Here is a 7,670-nt window from a genome sequence, read left to right on the forward strand (position 1 = left end):
TAGTAATGGATGATGGAAGGTAAGAAGAGTGTCCTGTGACAATTTCCATGAAATTTCTGTGGTTGCTAGCCTCTAAAGATGGCCCAAACAATTCCTCACTTCCCAGATACGCATACCACTCATCAAGAGTTGGAGTGTGTCCACCACCATTCCTTCCTTAAGCTGGCCCTGTGACTGCTTTGACCAACAGAATATAGTACAAGGGACATTTGGGAACATCCAAGCTTTAAAGGATTGGAGCTTTCAGTTCCTTCTTGGGAAACTCATGCTTGGAACAGTCCTTTTTGAATGCAGCTTCCATGCTATAAGGGAGCCCAAAAAGCTGTGAGGAAAAACCCTCATGAAGGAAAACTGAAGCTTCAGGCAATGGCCCCAGCTGAGCTCCTAGCTAACAGCCATTGCCAACTTGCTAACCATGTGGTTGAGGTCATTTTGGAACTATCAGTTGTCCCAGAATGCTGTCCAACACCATGTATTCAGAAGAACAGTGCAGTCTACTCAAAGAATCATGATATATAAAAAGTACAGTTGTGTTAAGCCACTAATTTGGGGTTGTTTATTACACTGCTGTAGAAAACAAAATCACCTTCCTTAAAATATAGTTATCATAACCTAATCAAGGAGGTAAAAGATCTATACCCTGAAAACTACAAAATACTCATGAGAGAAATTAAAGAAGACACCAATAAATGGAAATATATCCCATGTTCATGGACAGGAAAAATTAATATTGTCAAAATGGCCATCCTGCCTAAAGCAATCTACAGATTCAATGCAATCCCTATCAAAATACCAACAGCATTCTTCAACAAACTAGAACAAATAGTTCTAAAATTCATATGGAACCACAAAAGACCCCAAATAGCCAAAGCAGTCCTGAGAAGGAAGAACAAAGCTGGGGGGATTATGCTCCCTAACTTCACACTCTACTACAAAGCCACAGTAATCAAAACAATTTGGTACTGACACAAGAACAGACCCATAGATAAATGGAACAGAATAGAGAGCCCATATTTAAACCCAACCATATATGGTCAGTTAATATCTGATAAAGAAGCCATGGATATACAGTGGGGAAATGATAGCCTCTTCAACAACTGGTGTTGGCAAAACTGAACAGCTACATGTAAGAGAATGAAACTGGATTATTGTCTAACTCCATACTCAAAAGTAAACTCAAAATGGATCAAAGACCTCAATGTAAGTCATGAAACCATAAAAGTCATAGAAGAAAACATAGGCAAAAATATCTTGAATATAAACATAAGCAACTTTTTCCTGAGCTCACCTCCTAGGGCAAGGGAAACAAAAGCAAAAATGAACAAATGAGACTACATCAAACTAAAAGGCTTCTGTACAGTAAAGGACACCATCAATAGAACAAAAAGGCATCCTACAGTATGGAAGAATATATTTGTAAATGACTTATCTGATAAAGGGGTAACATCCAAAATATATAAAGAGCTCACAGGGCTCAACACCCAAAAAACAACCCGATTTAAAAAATGGGCAGAGGATCTGAACAGATGCTTCTCCAAAGAAGAAATTCAGATGGCCAAAGGTACATGAAAAGATGCTCCACATTGCTAATCATCAGGGAAATGCAGATTAAAACCACAATTAGATATCACCTCACACCAGTTAGGATGGCCAACAACCAAAAGACAACAAACAACAAATGCTGGTGAGGATGCGGAGAAAGGGGAACCCTCCTACACTGTTGGTGGAAATGTAAATTAGCTCAACCATTGTGGAAGCAATATGGAGGTTCCTCAAAAAACTAAAAATAGAAATACCATTTGACTCAGTAATTCCATTGCTAGGAGTTTACCTGAAGAAAAAAAGATCCCTGATTCAAAAAGACGTACGCACCCCTGTGTTTATCACAGCACTATTTACAATAGCCAAGATATGGAAGCAACCTAAGTGTCCATCAGTAGATGAACAGATAAAGAAGATGTGGTACATATACACAATGGAATATTATTCAGCCATAAGAAGAAAACTAATCCTACCATTTGTAACAACATGGATGGAGCTAGAGGGTATTATGCTCAGTGAAATAAGCCAGGCAGAGAAAGACAGGTACCAAATGATTTCCCTCATTTGTGGAGTGTAACAACGAAGGAAAAGTGAAGAAACAAAACAGTAGCAGACTCACAGACTCCAAGAAGGGACTAGCAGGTACCAAAGGGAAGGAGTTGAGGAGGGTGGGTGGGGAGGGAGGGAGAAGGAGATTAAGGGGCACTATAATTAGCACTCACAATATAGGTGGATCATGGGGAAGGCAGTACAGCACAGAGAGGACAAGTTATGACTATTGCATTTTACTACGCTGATAGACAATGACTGCAGTGGGGCTGGGGGGACACTTGATAATATGGGTGAATGTTGAAACCACCATGTTGCTTATGTGAAACCTTCATAAGATTGTATATCAATGATACTTTAATTTAAAAATATATATATTGTTATCATATGCTCTTTGCTGCTTCTTTGTCCCTTTCTTTGTACATATATACATAAAAGAAATAAACTATCTTAAGTAAGCCACTGCTATTTTGGGTGTCTTACTGAAGTTGAACCTAATTCTTACTGAACTGACTCACTCTTAGGCACCACTCCAATAGTAACTTTTGTATATCCCATAAATTTCTTCAGTTTGTTGTTCTTCTATTTACTTTTAAATTAATTTTTGTTTTACCAAAGAGACATGTATCTATAGTTTTAAAATCCAAATAATTTGGCAGTTCCAGTTGCTGACAAGATGAAGGATCAGCTTAGCCTGACTAGTTACTTCCTCCAAATCTCACCTCATAAATGCCAACACAAAAAAAGACATGTTATGTGAAACCAACATAAACTCATGAAAAATCTCCAGCACCAGGAGGTGTGTAGGTCCTGGTGTGGAGTCCCTGGGAGAAGTGGAAGCCCAGAGCTGAGCACGGCTGAGCCCCAGGGATGGAGACACAGACGAGGTTGCAGAGACTCTGAGATGGGCCTAAATTTTTTCCTTAACATTGTCCTGGCAGTCGGCCCATCCCAATGTCATAGTGAAGCAGAAAAAACAGCAGCCAGCCCTGTACTGTCAGCACTGACATGGCAGTGTTATAGTTGGCGTTCTAGTTGGGGAGGTGGGAACCAGTTAACAATGGTGCACAAAGACTGAGCTGGCCCCTTAGCATCCTTGTTTGCCCCACCCGGCTTCGTGGCGACTCCTTCCCGAACAGCTCTTGAAAATGAGCAGCTTCAGGGTGGAAGTCTAAACTCTAACATCCAGAGGTGTGTTCTCTCTCTCCCATGTGCAAGTTACCAGGAAGGACAGCAGCTATGGCATATGGTGACCCTTCTCACCAGCTCAGGCATTTACTACTTCTTGGATAGGATTTCTCAATCTTGACTCTATTGACATTTGGGGTAAATTATTGGTGTGTGAAGATGGCTCGTACATTGTTGGATTTTGGGGAGCATCCTTGGCCTCTACCCTCTGGAAGCTAGTAAGCAATATTCTAATGTTGCACCCCACACCCACACACCCTGGTCCAGATTGTGGCAACCCGAAATGTCTCCAGAAGTTTCTAAATGTTTCTGTTGGGGCAAGATCAACCCTAGCTGAGGATGTCTGTTCTGGGAGAATAGGTATAAGGGCCTCTGCTCTGCAGGGTGAATATGAACTCATAGACAAAAAAGAATGACACTTGTTGGGAGGGCCAATGGATAAGAGAAAAACAACCAATGGAAGAATCTAATCTTCTTGCAACAAATTTAGCAGACCAAACAGAACAAGAAATAAAAATAAGTATATTAAAGATATTTTTAAAGGATATTTAAAGCCAGAGGCATAAAGGAGCCCCCAACAGGAATTTCTGAAAAATAAATTGAAACCAAAAAATTCAATATATTGACCATTGCATAGTAGATTAAATTGCAGAATAAGTCAAAGAAGTAGAGGATTAATTCCAGATAGTATCAGGATGATACAATTGAAATATAAAAAGGAAAAGAAACAAGGATAATAGAAACATTCAAATGATGGAATTCCCAGAAGAAGAGGAAAAATATAGAGTAGAATAGTTAAAGAAAAAAATAACGGAAGATTAATCAGATTAGAGAAAGTTTTAAAATCTCAAAGCACAAATACTTCTTAAAGAAATACTAGAGATAAGGGAAAACATACCTAGATATATTTTTGCATTGAGTTCATCAAAGATGGAGACAAAAATCTAGATGCTTGTGATATAAAGCAAATTGCCTACAAAGGGACAAGTATCAGACCAATGTCAGATTTCTCAACAGCAACAACTGCAAGACCACAGAGCAATATTTCAGTGTTGAAATAATAGAACTTCAGACCTAACATTCTACATCCAGCTAAGCTATCAATTAAATGTGATGTCAAGATAATTTTTACCACAAAAACCCTCTGTGAAAACCTTTGACGAAGTGGTCCAGCAAAAAGAAAAAAAATGCCAGGGTGGTGGGACTGAAAATGGAAGGTACATAAATAAGGTGGTAAATCTCACTGTTGTAAACAACAGAATAAGCGAATGAAACTTCACAGGCATGACGAGCAGTGACTAAAATTGATCCAATAGATTGAAACTTCTTTTTGCTCGAAATTGTACATTCAATTTACTCTTCTAGTGGTTGCTCATAACTACTAAAACATAAACTTGGTTTAATTTTACCCTTTGTAATGGCAAGTAACAAAGGAGAAAAAACAAAGTGTGACGAATAGAATACATGAAAAGAAAGCTAATATGATATAAGAATTTAAGTAAAAGAGTAATTACAATAAGAAACAGACAAAACAGTATAAAAATATAAAGACTCAGAAAGGATTAATGTGTAATATCTACACAAAAACAAAGTGAAGGATACAAAAAAATTTAAAATATAGGGATAGAGAAAGACAAACCAGAGAAATATGACATTTTTTAATGTAGCAATTGTATCATTAGAAAAATATAAATGGACAAAAAAGGATGCTATATATTTGCAAAACACATTTCAATACAGAGATCACACCTATGTTAACCTCAGAATTCTCTGAGATACATATGTATTTTTAAAATACCATTGAAAGAAATAATCAAGTAGAGTTGGTAGTGTGAGACCCACAGATGTAAGCATTTGTCATGTTCATGGCAGAGTAAACAAGATCTTCACATCTTGCTGTATGTAATTTATTCCTTGTCTCATTTTAGGTCCTCCAACAAGCACGAGGCAAAATGACATCAGACATGCAAGAGATTTACAGGGTGATATGCCCATAAATAGTAAAGGGGCTAGAACAGGAAGAGATGAGGGGAATCTTTACTGCGGTGCATGTCTGATAACCTGTTAAAGGAGAGGAGGAAGGCAGGTTAGGTAGGAAAACCCACCAACTTCAGCACAGTCATTAGAATGTTCCAGCTACATGAAACGAGCCACCTCAAGCCGAAGTCCGCATCCTGCAAGAATGAACCAGCCCCATAACCACCGCTGTGCCCAGGCGTTGAATTGTGGCCCCAGCAGGCAAAAAAAAATGTGTTGGTGGATTCAGAGTGATAGCAGCAGGGGATGTCAGTCAACTATGCTCCCTGTAGTAGGTTCCCTGGAAGGAGGTGTGAGCCGCACATCTCCCTGCCTGTCACATGCCTAAGTTACAAGGAAGTAATCCAATAGTATTCCTCTGCACCAGCAATAACCACATATAAAGTATAAAAACAAGATACCATGCATAATGGCAACCCAACCATAAAGTCTCCTGGAGTAAATCAAACCAAGGCAGAGACTTTTACCAAGAAATTCAATTAAAGGTCACACAATTTTTTTTAATGAGGGGAGAGATTATAGTATGTTCACATATGGGGTGAGTAACAGGTGAGCATGCTGATTCAACTCAAAACAGATTTAATTTTAATTCAAGTCCAGTTAAAATTCCTCAACGATTTTTAATCTGACAAATCTATTCTAAAATGTATATGACACGTAAGTTCCCTGAGTAGCTAAATCAACTTTGAAAAAGAAGAGAAGGGAAAACTTGCCTACTGCATATAAAGAAATGTTTCAAAGCCATAGTGATAGAAATGGAGTGGCACCACATCAGGAACAGGCGAAGAGTTAAAGGAAAGACTAGAGAGTACATGTACAGGAAACTGGAGTATGATTGTGGTGGTACCACAAACCAGTGGGGAGGGTATGTAGTATTTAACAGAGGGGTGCTATGGACTGAGTTCTGTTCCCCCAAATACATGTGTTGGCAGCTCTACCCCCTAGTGTGGCTCTATTTGGAGATGGGGCCTTTAAGGAAGTAATTAAGGTTCAATGAGATCATAAGTATGGGGCCTTAATTTTATAGGATTGGTGGCCTTATAAGAAGAGGAAGAGAGAAAGATCTCTCCCTCTCTAGACACAGAGAGCAAGGAATGGCAATGTGAAGACACAGAGAAGGCGGCTATCTGCACGTCAGAGAGGCAGCCCTCCCAAGAACCCATCAGCCAGAACCTTGATCTTGGACTCCTAGCCTCCAGAACTATGAGAAAATAAAATTTTGTTGTTTAAACCACCCAGTTTGTGGTATTTTCTATGGCAGCCTAACGTAAGGTGATGCTTTTGGTGGGAAAAAAAAATGGTTAACTATATTGAAAAAAAACTGTATACAAAGGTGAACTACAGATAGAGGAAATGTCTGAATGGGATGCTAAAAAGCTTAAGCTAATGAAAGAAAAATGGCAACTTTCTTTGTAATCTTGGAGAAAGGAAGGTTTCTTAAGTAAGACTCTTCAAGCATAAACCACAGAGTGGGAAAAAAATCGCAAGTGACAGCTCATCTCTTTTGCCAAATTCTATTCATTAGAAGTGAATCACTAGGTCCAGCTTATACTCCAGAGGAGAGAATTGCATAAGTGCATGAATACCAGGGGTGGGGGTCACTGGGAGCCACTTTAAAGGTTGCTAACACAAAAAAGCACACAAATAAGCAATTTACAAAGGATAAAATGCAAAAATTGAGTTATACAAGAAAAGGTGCTGAACCTCACTCGTACAAATGAAAACAGCAATTATTCATCATTTTAATTCCATATTTGGCTAAAAATTTTTTAAGTAGCATTAAGTACATGCAAGGGAATGCAGAACCTTGCACTTTTATATATTGGTGGTGGAAGTGTGAACTGTTAGTTTTTGGGAAAGCAATCCATCAAGGTCATTAAAATGTTAAATGACCTAGAGTTCCCCTTCACGGCTATCTATTTGATAGAAATAAAAGCACCAATACATAAGAACATATGTGCAAGGATGATCAATTGAACATTATTAGTTATGGAAAAAAAAGGAAACAATCTAAATGACCTTCAATAAGGGACAGGTCGAAGAAATTATGGTATGGCCTAACTATAAAATGTTCTTATCCAATTATAACTTTTTTATGTTTAAGCATAAAGAAAGGCATAGTCACGTACTATTAACATGTGTTACCACACTAGGGTTATAAGGGGGAGGTGATTAACACCCTCATATGACTTGAATTTTATAGCCAACATGTATTACTTTGTTATTTAACAAAGGAAAAAATAAATTTTTAAAGAGATCAAAATTTTCTTGACTAAGTCTCACCAATTTACACTTCCAGATGAATTAAAATTATATTGGAATTTCTCTTGGAATTGCATAAAGTATGTAAATTA

General features: G+C 38.1%; 1 protein-coding gene across 1 annotated transcript in view; it reads left to right on the forward strand.

The window, feature by feature from the left end:
* Positions 1-6,596, forward strand: part of POLR3B (RNA polymerase III subunit B) — a 142,991-nt gene extending 136,395 nt beyond the window's left edge. Inside the window, exon 30 of the transcript XR_012121562.1 lies at positions 5,208-6,596. The gene's annotated coding sequence lies outside the window, so the exon portion shown is untranslated. The remainder of the gene's footprint in view (positions 1-5,207) is intronic.
* Positions 6,597-7,670: the final 1,074 nt, after the last annotated feature.

This window comes from Manis javanica, chromosome 10, assembly GCF_040802235.1.
Source record: "Manis javanica isolate MJ-LG chromosome 10, MJ_LKY, whole genome shotgun sequence".
Classification (NCBI taxonomy): Eukaryota; Metazoa; Chordata; class Mammalia; order Pholidota; family Manidae; genus Manis; species Manis javanica.